Raw genomic sequence first — 17,963 nt, 5'->3', positions numbered from 1 at the left:
CACGGATGATCCAGGGGCAGGTACACTGGCACTAAGGAAACCAGTCAGTAAGCACACCCATACCTTTTGTTGTGGGAAGAAGATCCCACTTTATACCTCATTCTCGGGGATCTGAGGAGCCACTGCACAGCCTTAGTTAAATGCCCATTGATACAGTGACAGGAGAGAATAAAGTCAACACCTTGACTAAAATGAAAGTAAGTGAAGAGAAATAAAAATTTACCCAAATGACTTGCCTAAAACAATATGTACAAGAGAATCCTTTGAAAATTGCAATGCATTTTTCATCCTATAATACCATTTTGTGTTTTTCAAGCTCTTGTTCTAAAGAATTGAGTTCTCTCTCTTGCTCTCTCTCTCTCACACACCTCATTTATGATGTGCAAAACCTAAGCTAAGTGTTGAATAGTAGTCACATTTACTGAGCTTAATCCTAGAGTGCATTTTTACTATGGGAGATGGCAGGCAAATCAAACAAGAAATGATGGTAACATGAGATACATGGCAAATGAGGAAAATGTCAAGGTGCTCCAAGAGCAATTCACTCTTGGCTTCACTGAGAAAAATGAGTTTTACACTGACACTCAAGGGACGATTAGGGTTATTAGAAGATAACTGGGTAACTACCTGGGCATGGTGGCTCATACCTGTAATCCCAGCTCTTTGGGAGGCTGAGGGGTGGTTGATCATCTGAGGTCAGAGGTTTGAGACAAGCTTGGGCAACAAGGTGAAACCCCATCTCTACTAAAAATACAAAAATTTGCCAGGTGTGGTGGCGGGCACCTGTAGACCTAGCTCCTGGGGAGGCTGAGGCAGTAGAATCGCTGGAACCAGGAGGTAGAGGTTGCAGTGAGCGGAGATTGCACCACTGCACTCCAGCCTGGACGACAAGAGCGAGACTCTGTGTGAAAAAGAAAAAAAAGTTAACTGTGTAACTCCTAATTTGGTGGAAGGAATGGTGAGAGTAATGAAGAGACTTTTCAGACATGGAGCCATTTATGTGAAACCATGAGTGAACAACCGCTTGGTAGCCCTAGGAGCTAGATTTACTCGCGTGCTTTGGAATGTAGATCAGGAAGGAATGGAGGTGGCTGAGTTGGGAGAAATAAGACCAGAATAGGCAACACATACCCAAGCATGGCTACCCATGAAAACGACACACTTGTTCTCTTCAACTGTGATGCCCTGCTCACTCCTCAGCTGACATTCCGGTGTTTCAGTGACTTTCCTCTTTAACACAACCTTTGCTCCCCAACACCTTCCTCCCCACCACCCTGCCCCCGTGCTTCCTTCCTTCTCCCCATTCTTCCTGCGGCAACATTTTAGAAGTGGAGACCAGATTCACTAACAATAAGCCCTATCCTTTTGTAATTTCTTAGGCAATTTAAGGAAAATGAGTACTTATACATCAGAAACAGAAACTTTTGGGCCAAATTAACATGAAACAGCGTCAAGAAATAATGTGTCCTGTTTCATGAAATGTTGTCATTAGGTTCAACGCTTAAAGACATGCATTGTATATCTCACACTTAATGTTCACTTTAATATGTTTACATTATGAAAGTACTATAATGTTATAGCAGAGAAATTGGGTAATAAAGGCAAAACAAGTCTATATGATCACACTAACCTAGCAAAGCACATAATTTTGTCATATATCCATTTATTCATTTGAAATTTTATTTAAAATTGATTTCTGCATTTAAATGGAAGTGTTTCAATCTATACTGCATTTTATTTTAAAAGTCACAACTTATTACATGAATTTCTATTTTTAGAGGAATGTGTGCACACTTTCACTTCTTTATAGATATTTAAAATGCAGCATTTAGTATTTTCAATACTGGTCAATGTTCAATCAAGTAATTGCTATCCATAGTTATCAACGTGGCAGGACACATTGGATCATGCCTGTAGTCTCAGCAGTTTGGGAGGCCCAGGCGGGCATATCACAAGGTCAGGAGTTCGAGATCAGCCTCGCCAAAACAGTGAAGCCCTGTCTATAGTAAAATACCAAAAATAAGCTGGGCATGGGGACGGGTGCCTGTAATCCCAGCTACTCGGGAGGCTGAGGCAGGAGAATGGCTTGAACCCAGGAGGCAGTGGTTGCAGTGAGCCGAGATTGTGCCACTGCACACCAGCCTGGGCAATAGAGCGAAACTTTGTCTCAAAAAAAGAAAATTTATCCATGACAGTAGAATATAATTTCTAAAATTGTGTACACTGGAAAAAATTATTTATAAACATTTATACGTAAATATCTTGAGAAGGTAGGGAATCAAATGGTTTGGCAAGACATTGATTCTTATTTTGAGAAACAAATATTTTTGGAAAATGTATATGAGTCAGAGAATAAACTATACATTTTCTTTTTATGAATTACTCCTCTTAACCAAGGAATAATTTTTACAAGTCTATAGCAAAAAATTAATATCTCTCTATTTCCTCTAAAATGAAAATCAAAAAATAGCTTGTAGATGATATAGAAATTTTTTTCTTCCTTTCTTTCCTGAATTATACTGCTGCTAGTTTTCCATAAAACTTAGAATAAGAAATTACAATTTTGTAAAATCATACATTTGACATTTTTATCCTTAAAAAAAAACTTTAAAACACCATTTTTTTGCCCATTAGTAATATTCAGAAGTCACAGATCCAATGTGCACAGTCTCCAAAAAGATTTTGCCTTTTGAGATAGCTTCCAAAATTGAATATTTGTGCATTGTAATTTCACAGAGCATCATTTTCTTTGAGAGAAATGGAAACTATTCATTTTGGCTGTCATTTTTTTCAGTCAATCCCAGTACTTTTTTATGTTAACATTTTAATAATGCATAACATTTTAACCACATTTTATCAGAAACAAATTTGTTCTATTGCCCAAAAAAATCACTTACATGAGATATTTGTTGTCATGCATTGTCAATATACAGATGTAAATACATTTATCATTTACATATAAATGAATGTTGAAACACAGGCATGTGGCTTTTGACATAAACATAAATGTAAATGTGAATGATTACAGAGGTGATCAGACCCCTGGAGGTAGCACGGTGTCTCCCAGACTTTCAGTTGTTATTTTCTGTTTCCGTGACTGTCATGAAAGCTGCTTTATTCCCCCATGGGTACCACAGGCAGAAATGCCAGGAAGCTAACATACCCTGGGAGCTGTCCTCAAAGGGTTACTCTAGGAAGCTGATGTATAAATACCCTAGCCTCCTGGCTCCTTGAGTGAAATCATTCAGAGACATCTTTATTAGACAAGTCTCAGAATTTCCTCACAGCATTAAGTTCCAAGATATCCACAGTGATGCCTAGCTTCATAACACTCCATTTAATGCATATTCTCTGTGTCACTTCCCCACCTTACTGCATCTCTGTATTAGACCATTCTTGTATTGCCATAAAGGAATACCTGAGACTGAGTAATTTATAAAGAAAAGAGTTATAATTGGTTCCTGGTTCAGTAGGTTGTAAAAGTATAGCATGGTGTTCACTTGGCTTCTGGGGAAGCCTCAAGGAGCTGGTACTTATGTGAAATGTGGAGCAGGAACAGGCATCTCACATTGTGGGAGCAGAAGTGAGAGAGAGGGTGGGAGGGGTACCACACACTTAAATAAACAGAACTTGTGTGAACTTTCTGTTGCAAGGACAGAACCAAGCCATGAGGGATCTGCTTTCATGACCAAAACACCTCGCATCAGGTCCTGCCTCCAACACGGGGATTATATTTCAACATGAGATTTGAGTGGGGACAACTATCCAAACTATATCACCCTCCTGGACAGACCAATCAAAAGCTTAATGTCAGTTACTGGAAGACACAAAATTAAGATCTCTTGTGTATATTTTTATCTTGCCTCATGAATAGTAGACACTGCAAAAATATAGTATACACACACACACACACACACACACACACAGAGTAGTCCCTCCTAATCCATGGTTTCAGTTTAAAGTACTGTCTTCTGCCTTAGACATCAGGGGTTTGGAAGGTATTCTCCACAGATAAGGGGGACTATTGTAATACACTCTACTTGTAATATATACAGGTGTACCTGTGCAACTGTATGTCTATATTTATGTGGGTGTACACTTCTATATCTGTATTTATTTATATCTATATTTTAAAAGGTATAAGTAATCTACATTCATCATAAGAATACATGTAAGATACAGAAATTATTTTATATCATTCCAGTCTAATGAAATAATCGTTGAATTTTTGTTATGTGAGTCTGTGGTTGTTAAGGTATGCCCAGTTATTCACAAAGCTTTGAAAAATAAAAGTTGTAAAAACAAAAACTTCACAGCCATATAGTTTGAAGGATATACCAGCCAACACTTTGTGAAGCGACCCATTGTCTATAAATGACCCCATTTTTGCATTAATTTCGATCATAAAGGAATAATATTTTTCTATGAGTAGGGTTGCTTTAGCACATATATGTTCCATTGGAAATGTAGTAGTCTTTGGCAGAAATTGATATTTTATTTTTTTGATAAATTAATATGGTGAAAAAGAACTTAACCTTTTGGTAAAATATGCACTTAATCAAATTTCATAACTGAAATGAATAAATTAGTTTACATAAATTGTTTCATCTTTCTTGTCTCAATTTTCAAATATAAGCTTCTTAACACTCAAGTTAAATAGGAAAAAATAATCTGGCACTGAAAGATCTTAATTATTTATAAGGATACACTTGTTTGCTGTTTCTCAGGAATGTCTCAGGTTTGTATAGACTTACATGAGGCATTATTTAAACTGTGACTTTATTCGTTGTTACATTAAATGTTACAATTAATGCCCAAATAAGGTGTATATACTTTGGCATATTAGATAACTTACTAAGAAACTTGTAATCTAAGATCTTAGTAAACAGGAAAGAATACTCAGTAAATACAACTTTTTTTTTAATGACAAAATCATTGCATTTTATATGTTTTAATTTTTGTGCCTACTTATTTTTACAATGTACATTTTTTATATCTGTGGTGTTTGACATCCTTATATTCAATGCCTGTCATAGAGCATTTTAAATTCTCTTATTAAAGAACAAACAAAAATGCATCGCCTTTAAAATGACACAACTTTATGGGGACATATGACGAATGTGCAGAATAGACCTGTCAAGTGGACTTTTGTTCCTTTCTTCAGCTCACCAATGTGAAATAGATTAAATCTGAGAAAATAATGCTTGCTCCATTTTCCAAACAGAAAATTGGTTGGAATATTTTGAATGTTCAGGGATGCCTTGAGGATCATATATCTCTGTCTATAGAATAACATTCTCCTACTTTAATACCATTTACTTCATGCAAAATAATCTGTAAGATGTTGAAAAACTGCTGGTTTGAAATGTTTCTTTGAAAGCTTTTTAAGTCTTTGAAGTCTTTATGTACACAGTTTTCAAACTTTGCAAGTTTCATGAGTTCAGGGATGCAGGGAAGAATACTTATTCTCTCAAAAAACAGAAAATGAACATTCAAAGAAAAGACTCAGTCACTTATTCTTTATCTTAAGGATACTGGCTATTTGGTATTTCCTGGGGATTTAAATGAGTAATACCAATCTCGTAATATTTTAGCATATTAGAACCATCATTGTCCTTGTAAAATTACTTAGAATAATGGTCTAGGGAAATCTTGTAATGTTCATTCAGACTGTTGGTGATGATGGGTGGGCTTAGCAAAGGCATTTTTTAAAAAACTGAATAACAATGTTATTATATGTATGTCTGAGTACTGTTTGCTAATATATGGCTTTAAGTCAAGGGGAGGACTCTGAGGGGTCTGGGCAAAGTAAATTAGAAGCCTTCTGGAAAGGATTCACCACTGTTGATGCCATCAAGAACATTCATGATTTATGGGAGGAGGTCAAAATGTCAACTTTAATAGGCATTTGTAAGAAATGGATTCCAAATCTCATGGATGAATTTGAGGAGTTCAAGACTTCAGTGGAGTAAGTAACTGAAGATATGGTGGAAACAGCAAAATAATTAGAATTAGGAGTGTGACTAAATTTCTGAAATCTGATAATAAAATTTGGATGAATGAGGAGTTGTTTCTATTGATGAGAGAAAAAAAAAAAAAAAGAAACATCTAAAAGTGGACCCTATTCCTGGTGAAGAATCTGTGAACATCATGGAAACGACAACAAAAAAATTTACAATATTACAAAAACTTTGTTGATAAAGCAGCAGCAGAGTCTGAGAGGATTGACTCCAATTTTGAAAAAAAGTTCTATGATGGGTAAAATGCTATCAAACACCATTGCATTACTACCTAGATATCTTTCCTGGAAGAAAAAATCATTCTGAGTGTCAAACCTCACTGTTGCCTTATTTTAAGGATTTTCCACACCCACCACAACTTGCATTAGTCTGACCCTGATTAGTCAAAAGCCATCAACAGAGACCCTCCACCAGCAGAAAGATTATGACTTGTTGGATGCTTAAGTGATCCTGGGAATTTGTAGCAATAAAGTATTTTTAAATTAAGGTATATACTTTGTTTTTAAACATAATTCTCTTGCACATTTTATATATAATACAATATAGTGCAAATGTAACTATTAGATGTAATAAGAAATTTACAAATATTGAGTCTCACTTTTTTTGTAATACTTGCTTCACTGTGGTTTTCTGGAACTAAATGCACAATATCTCTGAGGTATGTTTGAATGTACTAATATGTATGTGTGTATATACATATAGACTAATTTAACACTTAATAAAACTAAAAGTTAGCAATAATGTTAAACATTCAAATTCAGGATGTTTGACAGCACGGGTATAATTTCTTCATTTAACATTCATCCAATATTTTTTGATAAACCAGATTTAAAATAAAATGAGATGAGGCACAAGAAAAGATATTTTCTAAAGAATACCTTATTCATAGATTTCTAATATAACTTGAGATTTTGGACTTGGATATCTAGGGCTTCAGCTACCTAACAAAAGGTTATTGTTGCTCGGCTTTAAGAAATGTTATCATTATTTTTCCATTTGATATGGTAAGACGTGAATACAGGTCAGTGTCTATAACAGAAGATGATAAATTATACAACTGAGTTTCATTGCCAATGCTAATAGTGACCATTGCTGAACTAAAATGTTTAAATATCATCCATTTCATTTAACAGCAATCACTGTGGCTACAGCATTGCTAATATGCCCTGAAAATCTGAGATGTAAGATTAGAGTTTAATACAAACTAAGTAATACATATTTTTCACTAAATTGTTACTGAAAACTTAAATAGTAACATAATTTTTCCTAGAGTAGATATTTTACAGCATTTTTAATAAAACAATGAGTACTAATTAGAATTTCAGGCATGTGAAAAATAAGCGTCTGATTTTTCAAGCCCAGATTAAATACTCATATTTTATTATAGAATTTTTCTAACGCATAGACATGAATGGATAATACACAGTATATTTTTACTGAGAACACAGACTAATGAATTTCCTCAAAATTCATAGCTGAAAATTTTAACTAAAAATTTCAAGTCCACCCTAAATGATACAATCAAGCTTTTTTATTTATTAGTATGAAGATGATTAATGTTAATTTGTTTTAATAAATTAGTTTATTTGTTAATATACATTATAAGTTCAATAAAACTATCAACCATTCAAACACTGGATATTGTGAGAGGGAGAAAAAGGGAAGGGGTCCAGGGTTGAAAAACTAACTTTTGGGTACCGTGCTCACTACCTGGGTGACAGGGCCATTGGTATTCCAAATCTCAGCAACATGGAATGCAGTAATGGAACAAATCTGCACATATACTCCTCAAATCTCAAATAAAATTGAAATTATTTTGAAAAGCATGAATGTCACCAGCTTTAAAAAGACACTCATTGATTAGTTATGAACTCAGCACTCTTCTAGGGTCATGGGATACGTAAGGAACAAAGACAGATCAGCCTCTATTCTCAACAGTTTTCACAACAGAGAGTCAGTTCACACTAACAAAATAATCACATTAATTATAAAATCACCACCATTCTTTTAAGTTTCTAATATTCATTCTCCTCTCTCCATCCCCATTAAATCTATCTACTATCATATGTTTTTCTAATTCCAGTTTCAGCCAAGCAGATTTCCTTGTCCCTTTGCCCTGCCAGGTTTTAATCTGTCCCTCACATGCTACTATGGTACCTACCTGAAATATAAAATGATTGAAAGCTAGCAATGGTTAAACTCTTCAGTAGTTTCCTGTTATTCTGAAAAAAAAAAAAAAAATCCCAAGTTTTATTGCATGAAATACTAGGGCCTTCAGGACTACCTTTTCACCAGCTCTGGTCCTTTCTCACTGTTCATTCTCTATTTTCCATGCAGATTATACAACTAAGTCCTTAACATGTCAAGGCCTTGAGGATTGACCTAGTTTCTTCTACCTGAAATTCTTAATCCTTCCTTACGGCTAATTTAGTGTTAGAAACTCGCTCCATGTTTGCATAGTGATTTTTCTGCTTCTCATATTATGCTATAATTTGTATGAGTCCAGAGATGTGTCGATTATATTAATATTCTATCACCAGTCTATAGCTCAGTGCTGATTCTGGAGTGCCCCATGACTTCATTTCAGACATGAAATTGTGAATGCACTAATCAATATAATCATTCATGTTAATTTTATGGTAGAGAAGTTATTTGCTATTTTTAGTTTTTAAATCCATTTGAAATTTTTCTTCTCAAAATTGTTTGTCATTTTGGATAACTTTTCAAGTACATAATAATACCGTTTTACAACAGAGAAGAAAACTACTCCAAACAATTCCCTTTAAGCATACCCTGAAGTATTTGAAGCTCTGAACCATTTGAGCCATTTTAGCTCCAGCTCTCTAAGAATAGCGTTTACACTGCTAACACTAAATATTTTATCCTTGGAAAAAAACAGAAAATGGAAAGTACAAAATGTATGTTTCCCCTGACTGTAAATGAAAAATCATTTTCAGGAAACCTTTTGACATCTTTATTCAACATTTTTTCCTAGATATTTGTCAAGGTTCGACAGTTTACAGCCTCTTTGTACTTGTCAGACTGAGTTACCTAACAATAAATCAATGATTTTATGGCTTTAAATAAAGGACTAAATTAATGGACAAAGTACTGATTTAAAAAATTTTTCTAGCTTACTGCATAAAATACCACTAGATGTCAAAATAATTAAGACACACAGATTTAACAAAAATACATCTGACTTAGGAGTATGAGTTGCTATTATTCACAGTAATTTTAACAGCAATTTTATTTAACATATTCAAAGGCTTACTTATAAATTCTAAAAGTAAGCAGAGAAACTGTTTATTCTTATTCATGCCAAATTGTGAAGCCTATAGCTTGCAAGATATAGGACATAGGTGAATGTGTTTGTACCATTCACTTAAACGCATAAATATCCAATGGGTAAGTTATTTCTTAAATCTGGTTTTAGGTACATGGTTAAAAACTTTTAAGTCACAAAAGTAAACAAAAAAAATTATAGTGTTTATTTTACACAGCACCAATGAACTAATATAGGTATTTATTTTTATGGATATATTTGCTGGTATATATTTATAGTTTGACAGTCATTTTCTTTCACCCTTTTAAAACATCAATCATTGTCGTTTATTTCTTCTTTAAAAATTGAGGTGTCACTGTTACCGTTTTTATGGTTTAAAAATACATAAACATGCTTTCTAATATTATATTGATTTTTAAGTATTTCTTTTTTTTTTTTAGCAATCATAGCGTGAAACACTTTCATGTAGCTTTATTTGTATGCCTACTGCTCATATTTGCAGAGTTTTTGCATATGTGATTTGTTGCCTATATCTATTTTTTAAATTCTCAGGCATTGACTCTGCAAATGTTACTATTTATTTGTATTAATTCTCTCCATTTCTACTTGAATTCCTTGCTTTTTATTCTTTCTTTTTAATCATTGTTTTGAATGCTTATTTTAGAGATTTCATCTTCACCTTGTCTTCCACCTTACTAGTCTTCTCATTCCTATTGAAGATAACAGCACTAGTATTTTAAGACCTTGTCTGATAACAGAGCCGAAACGAAAATCTTCATGGGCCCTTTTCTAATGTCGGTTTGCTTTTTGTTTTGTTTTTTTCCTGGTAGATTTCCCTTGTTTGATCGGGTTTATGACCCTACCTTGTAATTTTTTAATAGATATCAACAATTTGATAGTTGTCATTTTTACTGTATAGCCGGTATTTGAAAATCGTGGGGTGTTGCAAATGAGATTACTTTCCTCCAGAAAGCTTCATGGCTTTCTCTGCTCTCATGGTTTCTTCAGGATTCTGATAATTAAAGTCCTTGTTAACTAAATAGTTCTTTAACGTACTCATATAACTTTTTGTTTGATACTTTTAATGCACTTTTACCTTTATTTTCTACTTTTTAAGATGTTTACAGAGGGGTATTAATCTTCTACAAGCAAATACCATGGTCAAAAGCAGATGATTTAAAAATGTACCCCTGTTAGATTGGTAAATAAATAATATGAAAACATATAACAAAACTTTCTTTTCACTCTAGATGATTGTATGCAAATTGGTAAGAACCTTTGCTAAAATATTTTAATAATATATTTAAAATTCAGAATTACAAATAAATTTTAACTACCATTTCTTTTTCTTTTTAGAAATGTATACTTCAAAAATACTTGTTCAGTGGTATAAAGTTATACATAAAGAGTTTTCAAAATATAATGTAGTTACTGACATAAATACTGATTGATGGAGACTGTATATTTATACAATATGTTATTAAAAATGCATAGAATGCTTATATCATTAAGTATGAAATTTGATCACTGGCTTATTTTCACAGTATCCAACTTACATAACACATTAAAATCACAAACATTTGATGGGGTAGGATATATAAAGATTATTTGATAAGTATAAAAAAACCTAAAATAAAACTCTTTCATACAGGCTACATTGACTTTAAAATTACATAATTCAGACACAAAAGCATTAATTTGATTTGCTCCAGGTGTTTTCAGTAGTTAATGACAAATTAAAATGCAAGTTAAATTTAATTTACTTGTTTTCCTCTACCACGTAACTCCTTTCTATTTCAACTTTCAATGGCTCTTTGAACTCTATATAATTATGCAGTATTAATTTGGTCTCTTTAGGGGAAATCACTTTCAAAAGATTAGATTAAATAACATTCATGGATAAGATGCATGGAAAGAAGAAATGATTACATTATTATCAACTGACAGTGTAGATTCCTTGCCAGTAGATTGTGGTCCTTTTCTACTTATCTGGATTTTGCTATTCCTTTATTTCACTGTTTACTCTCAATGAAACTTAGGTGAAGAAATAATATAGATATGGTAATTGATGTAGATATAGGAAACATATTTTAGATAGCAAGCGAGGGAAGCATTTCATAGACGTATGTCCTTAGCTGTTGGGAATTCATCTTTCTCAGCGTTTCACTTGATGATAAATAATATAGCTGCAAACCTTGAATTTGACTGAAATAAAAATCTACGCATATTTTGTGTAATGAAATTCTAAAGCATGAAGATATCATTGAAGTTTAATTTTCCTTCTTCTTTAAACATTGCTGCTAATAAGTATGCTGAATAATCCTTCTATAGCTGAGACTCAGTGCTTTCTGCCCACTACAGATTGTCAATAATTGATCAAGCACATCTATCAATTCTAGAGTTGAATGATTTTTTTAAATCAGAGTTTAAAATGAACTTCATAGTCATATATATTATTTTCAGGTTTTCTCTTCTTTTGTGTTATTAACTGTAAAATATTACCACTTTTTTTTTTAGGTAATAAAAGTCAAAGCTAATAGAGGAAAAAAGCTTTCAGCAGGGACAATGAGCAAATCAGATGCCTCTCTGCTCAGCTTGAGGTTTTTTCAGCTGCAAAAGTAAAATGAATCAACCATAGAATTACCCCAGCAAACTAATAGCTACTGCTGTAGTGGTAGATCATTACAGCTAGTGCTCGACTTACGACCACGATTGGTTTCGACAGACCGGTCATAACACGATTTGGTCATAAGCTAAGTAGGCTATATGCACGCGGAGATGGTAGTGCTGCAGGAAGCTGGTCTGCACTATCGTACGCCCAGCTGGGCAACGTTTGCGCTGCCAGACGCGGAGCAGTCGTGGCTAGCGATTATGGTCGTAAAGTCGATGGTCATAAGTTGCATAGGTCGTAAGTCGATCAATACCTGTAAATATCTGGGCAAATAAATTTTACTTGTAAGTAACTCTATAAAATAGGTCAATATTAAATTGTAAATATAAAAATCAAATACAATTAAAATGATTAAAATAAGGTTGCTTAACTTGTAATTCACAGTTTATATAATTATATCATGGACAGGAAGATAGTTATGCAGATATTCTTTTTTGGGGAGATGAATATTTATTCTTAAAAGCATCAGAAGCATATGTATCATTTAAATAATTCCCACAAGTGCTTCCTTGCCTGTCTTCTTATTAAAAAATATATCTGTACTAGTACGCTATTTTAAAGGTAGTTGAAGTAAGACAGTTTTCACTTTGGATAAGTCAATACTGACTTAAAATTGAGGCATTTGGGATTTCATTTTAGTACAGATAAATTTTACTTTTTTTCCTCATACTTTTTCTTGTTTTCACTTACCCTAAAAGCTTCATTTTCATTTCAATCAAAATGGCTTAGAAGAAATATGCTAGGAAATCTTTGTCTATTCCTATATTCTAAATGGTATTGCCTAGGTTATCTTCCAGTGTTTTTATACTTTGGGGTTTCACATTTAAGTTTTTAATCCATCTTAATTTTTGTATATGGTGTAAGTAAGGAGTCCAGTTTTAATCTTCTGCATATGACTAGCCAGTTATCCCAGCACCATTTTTTGAATAGGAAATCCTTTCCCTATTGGTTGTTTTTGTCAAGTTTGTCAAAGATCAGATAGTTGCAGGTGTTCAGTTTTATTTCTGGGTTCTCTATGCTTTTCCATTGTTCTATGTGTCTGTTCTTGTTCCAGTACTATGCTGTTTCGGTTACTGTAGCACTATAGTATAGTTTGAAGTCAGGTAGTTTGATGCCTTCAGCTTTGTTTTTTTGCTTAGGATTGCCTTGGCTATTTGGGCTTTTAATTCCATTTGAATTAAAAAATGTTTTTCATGTAAATGGTAGTTCAATGATAACAGTATTGAATGTATAAATCTCTTTAGGCATTACGGCCTTTTTCGCAATATTGATTCTTCCTATCCATGAGCATGTAATGTTTTTCCATTTGCTTGTGTCATCTCTGATTTCTTTGAGCAGTGGTTTGTAGTTCTCCTTGTAGAGACTTTTCACCTCCATAGTCAGTGGTATTCCTAGGTATGCTATTCTTTTTGTGGCAATTGTGAATGGGGGTTCATTCCTGATTTGGCTCTTGGCTTGACTATTGTTGATATACAGACATGCTAGTGATTTTTGCACATTGATTTTGTATCCCGAGACTTTGCTGAAGTTGTTTATAAGCCTAAGAAGATTTGGGGCTAAGATTATGAGGCTTTCTAGATATCATGTCATTTGCAAATATGGATACTTTGACTTCCTCTCTTCTTATCTGAATGAACTTTCTTTCTTTCTCTTGCCAGATTGTCTGGGCCAGAATTTTTAATACTATGTGGAATAGGAATCATGAGAGAGGGCATCCTAATCTTGTACTGGTTTTCAAGGGCAATGCTTCCAGCTTTTGCCTGTAATGTTGGCTGTGGGTTTGTCAAAGGTGGGCCTTATTATTTTGATGCATATTCCTTCAAAGCCTCGTTTGAGTTTTTAACATGAAGATTTGTTAAATTTTATCAAAAGTCTTTTCTGCATCTGTAGTTTTTGTCTTTAGTACTGTTTATGTGATGAATCAGGTTTATTGATATGCACCGAAAATCAATGTTGAACCAAACTTGCATTCTGGGCATGAAGCCTACTTGATTGTGTTGAATAACATTTTTGATGTGCTGATGGATTCAATTTGCCAGTGTTTTGTTGAGGATTTTTGCCTCAATGTTTACCAGAAATATTGGCCTGAAATTGCCCTTTTTTGTTGTACCTCTGCCAGGTTTTGGTATCAGGATGAGGCTGGTCCTACAGAATGAGTTAGGGAGGAGACTTTCCTCCTCAATATTTTGGAATAGTTTCATTAGGAATGGTACCAGCTCTTATTTGTACATCTGGTAGAATTCAGCTGTGAATCTAACTGGTCATGGGCTTTTTTTGGTTGGAGGGCTATTTATTACTGCCTCAGTTGCAGAGCTCACTACTGGTCTGTTCAGAGATTCAATTTCTTCCTGGTTCGGTCTTGGGAGGGTGTATGTGTCCAGGAATTTATCCATTTCTTCTAGAATTTCTAGTTTATGTGCATAGAGATTTCTATTTTCTAATTTCTAGTTTCTGTGGGGTCAATGGTAATATCTCTCTCATCATTACTGATTAAGTTTATTTTAATCTTCTCTCTTTTCTTCTTTAGAAGTCTAGCTAGTGGTCTATCTATTTTATTAATTTTCTCAAAATACCAACTCCTGGATTCATTGGTCTTTTAAATGGTTTTTTATGTTTCTGTCTCCTTAAGTTCAGCTCTGATTTTGGTTATTTCTTGTCTTCTGCTAGCTTCGGGGTTTGTTTGCTCTGGTTCTTTAGTTCTTTTAGTTGTGAGTTAGGTTGTTAACTTGAGATCTTTCTAACTTTTTGATGTGGGCATTTAATGCTATTTTTGCTATTTAATGCTATGAATTTCCCTGTTAACACTGTCTTAGCTGTTTCCCAAAGATTCTGGTACATTGTATCTTTGTTCTCATTTGTTTGAAAAAACTTGATTTCTGTCTTAATTTCATTATTTACTCAAAAGTCATTCAGTAACAGGTTATTCAATTTCCATGTAATTGTATGGTTTTGAGCTAATTTCTTAGTCTTGATTTCTATTTTGATTGCAATGTCGTCCAAGAGACTATTATTTCAGTTCTTTTGCATTTGCTGAACAGTGTTTTACTTCCAATTGTGTGATTGATTTTAGAGTAAGTGTTAAAAATTTAAGATACATGATTACAAATTGTATGTGTGTATTTCGGTATCTACAACACACGTATATATTTTCAATTTATTGTAATATATTTTGTTTGGTGGTTTTCAAATCATTCAGAAATTTTACACAGAAAATTTTTACAAACATTGGATTTAAATAATGGTTTTTACATTCAAAGTGTTGGTTAGAAGAGATATATACATTTATGGGCATATAATTTGACAATCCATTTATTCAACTACAAACAAAATGTTAAGTTCGTATAAAAATGAAAAAAATAATGAGAAAAACAAAACAATCCACTATCACTAACAAGGAATGACAGTTTTTGTTGTTGTTGTTGTTGTTGTTGTTGTTTTTGAGATGGAGTCTTGCTCTGTCACCAGGCTGGAGCATAGTGGTGCAGTCTCAGCTCACTGCAACCTCTTCCTCCTGGGTTCAAGTGATGGAATGACAGTTTTATACTTTATCTTTTAATGAAAATGGATAAATTGCTTAGCATTATGGCTGATGAATGATAAAAGAATGTCAAAAGAGTAAAGGAGCCACCTGGAAGGTCTCCCAATGGCAGGAAAATTTTGAGAAGAAATAAATAAAGTAACATTGATGACAAAGTTATGAGTTCATACCTATATAAATCAATGATGAAATAAATATATAAAGTAGAAAAAATAAACAAATAGTTTGTAAAGAATAATTCCAAATAATTTGTCTACATACTCTACCCTTAGGGATGTGGAAAACAAATTTTCGCTTCTTAAGTGTGGGCTGTGCCTGATGACATCCTTCCTAAGAGTATAACATGGAAAGAGAGAAAATGGGGTAATTTTATGGTAGAGACACCTGACAAATACTACCTCACTCAGGTGATCAGATTTAACATCCACAGTGCTAAGTCATGTTGACAGCATATATGTATTCTTGGTATAATGTGAAGAGAGTGACACTTTACTTCTTTACTTCTGGCCTTCTTCCCCAAATTCCTTAGCCTCAGGCTAATTGTGAGACAAAGTCAACAAATTCTAATTGAGGTGCATTCTACAAAACACCTGACCACTACTACTCAAACAGTCAAGTTCTTCAGAAATAAAGAAGGTTTAAGAAATTATTACAGTCAAGATACATGGCAACTAAATGTGATGTTGTAACCTGCATGGGATACAGAAACTGAAAAAGTACATTACGTAAAATCCAAGGAAACCTGAATCAAGTACGGATGTTAATTAATAATAATATTCAATTTTGGTTCATTAAGTATGATAAATGTATGACAACAATGAAACATACTAACCACAAGGATAACTTCCCAATCCATACTAAATGCCCAATAATTATTGTATATGAAAACTCTATTATGTTCATAGCTTTTCTTTAAATCTCTATGTGGTGATATTTTCTGGAAAGTATTTCTTGTCTATTAGTTCATTTACTCCTCACAAGAATTCTATAGTGTAGTTACTTTTCATTTACCTTTGGGTAGAAAACTAAAACATAATTTTTTTGCATCTTGCTTAATAGGACTTGAATTATATGATTGCAAATTCTTTCCTGCAGCAACCCAAACCATGAAATACCACTAGCACTGAGACTCTTGATATTAGGCAATATCTTTGAATAATTAATTCACATTTCTAAGTGATATGTATAGGATTATATATTGTAATGAGTTTTAAATTATGTGTTGATAGGTATCTAAAGATGAAAATAGAGGTCAAGTATTTGGGTTCTGGGAGCAAACTGCCTAGACTCAAATCCCACTGTAACACTTTGTAGCTGGATGACCTGGCCAAAGTTGTCTGTGGCGTGTTTATTCTGTTCCTTAAAACATGATGCTACGGCAATATTTAAAAGGTTTGTTGAGAGAATTAAAATTAGTATATGTAAAGTGTTCACAACTATCCCAAGCCATGAAAAGTGTCCAGTAATTTTTAACTATTATTTATAAATACGTCTTAATTAAAACACTTACCAAAAATAGCCATCATGTTAATTTGACACACTTAAGATTATCAATTCGGAAGTGTTCCTAAAAGGCAATATAGATATTATGACAGATAAGGAAGGTGAGTAAAAAATACAATTACAAAATGAAGCAGTCCAAAATGTAGCATGGTGCTATAAGCCAGATTTCACCTCATAAACAAACACAGTTTTTTGTGTTTCATGGGGAGGAACAAAGAATCATTTGATTCATTGTTGAAGTCAATATCCTTATTGAAGTTTCAGAATGATTCTGTAGAGTAATATTTTGATCGCAATCCTCATACACTCAAAAGTACTTAATGTGCTTTCATATAGCCTTAGGTTAAAATTGATAATCTGTTATTTTCCATGCATGGGTTTTTAGAAAATTTTAAGACTCTCAGAGATAGTTTGCATGTAGTTAATTAAATTCTACTGGTATCTGCACAGTTTGTTACAGCTATTCAGTGTGCAATTAATTAGAAATTTTGGACAAAAACTGATATGCATTTAGTGGATTAACCTTTCACACCCTGTCCAACAACAGGAGCCAAGCCTCCTAACTCAGACAGCGTTTCCAGACCTCCCATGGAGTGCATATTCATGTACCAGTGCTTTTGTTTCTTTGAAATAGACTCCCAAAGTGGGATTTATGAAACAAAGGTAATATGAATTTATAATTTTTATAACAGTGAGCCAAGGTACTTTAGAAAACATGATAGTTATTTTCACTAGCAATATACAAGTGACATCATTTTTTCTTTTTTATTGTATTTTTCTATTTTCTCTGTTCCCAATCCACAACCCAAATGTCAGCTAAAAATAATAATTTACATTTATTTGAATCTACATGCCGTGGGTTACTGATAAGGTAAATATGTTTTCTTAGTTTATGGACCGTTTAAATTGTCTGATTTCTGATTGCCACTTAATATTTTGTATTTC

Source organism: Sapajus apella, unplaced genomic scaffold, assembly GCF_009761245.1.
Source record: "Sapajus apella isolate SASKATOON/1434 unplaced genomic scaffold, GSC_monkey_1.0 scaffold30, whole genome shotgun sequence".
Taxonomy (NCBI): domain Eukaryota; kingdom Metazoa; phylum Chordata; class Mammalia; order Primates; family Cebidae; genus Sapajus; species Sapajus apella.
Note: the sequence above shows the minus strand (reverse complement) of the source record.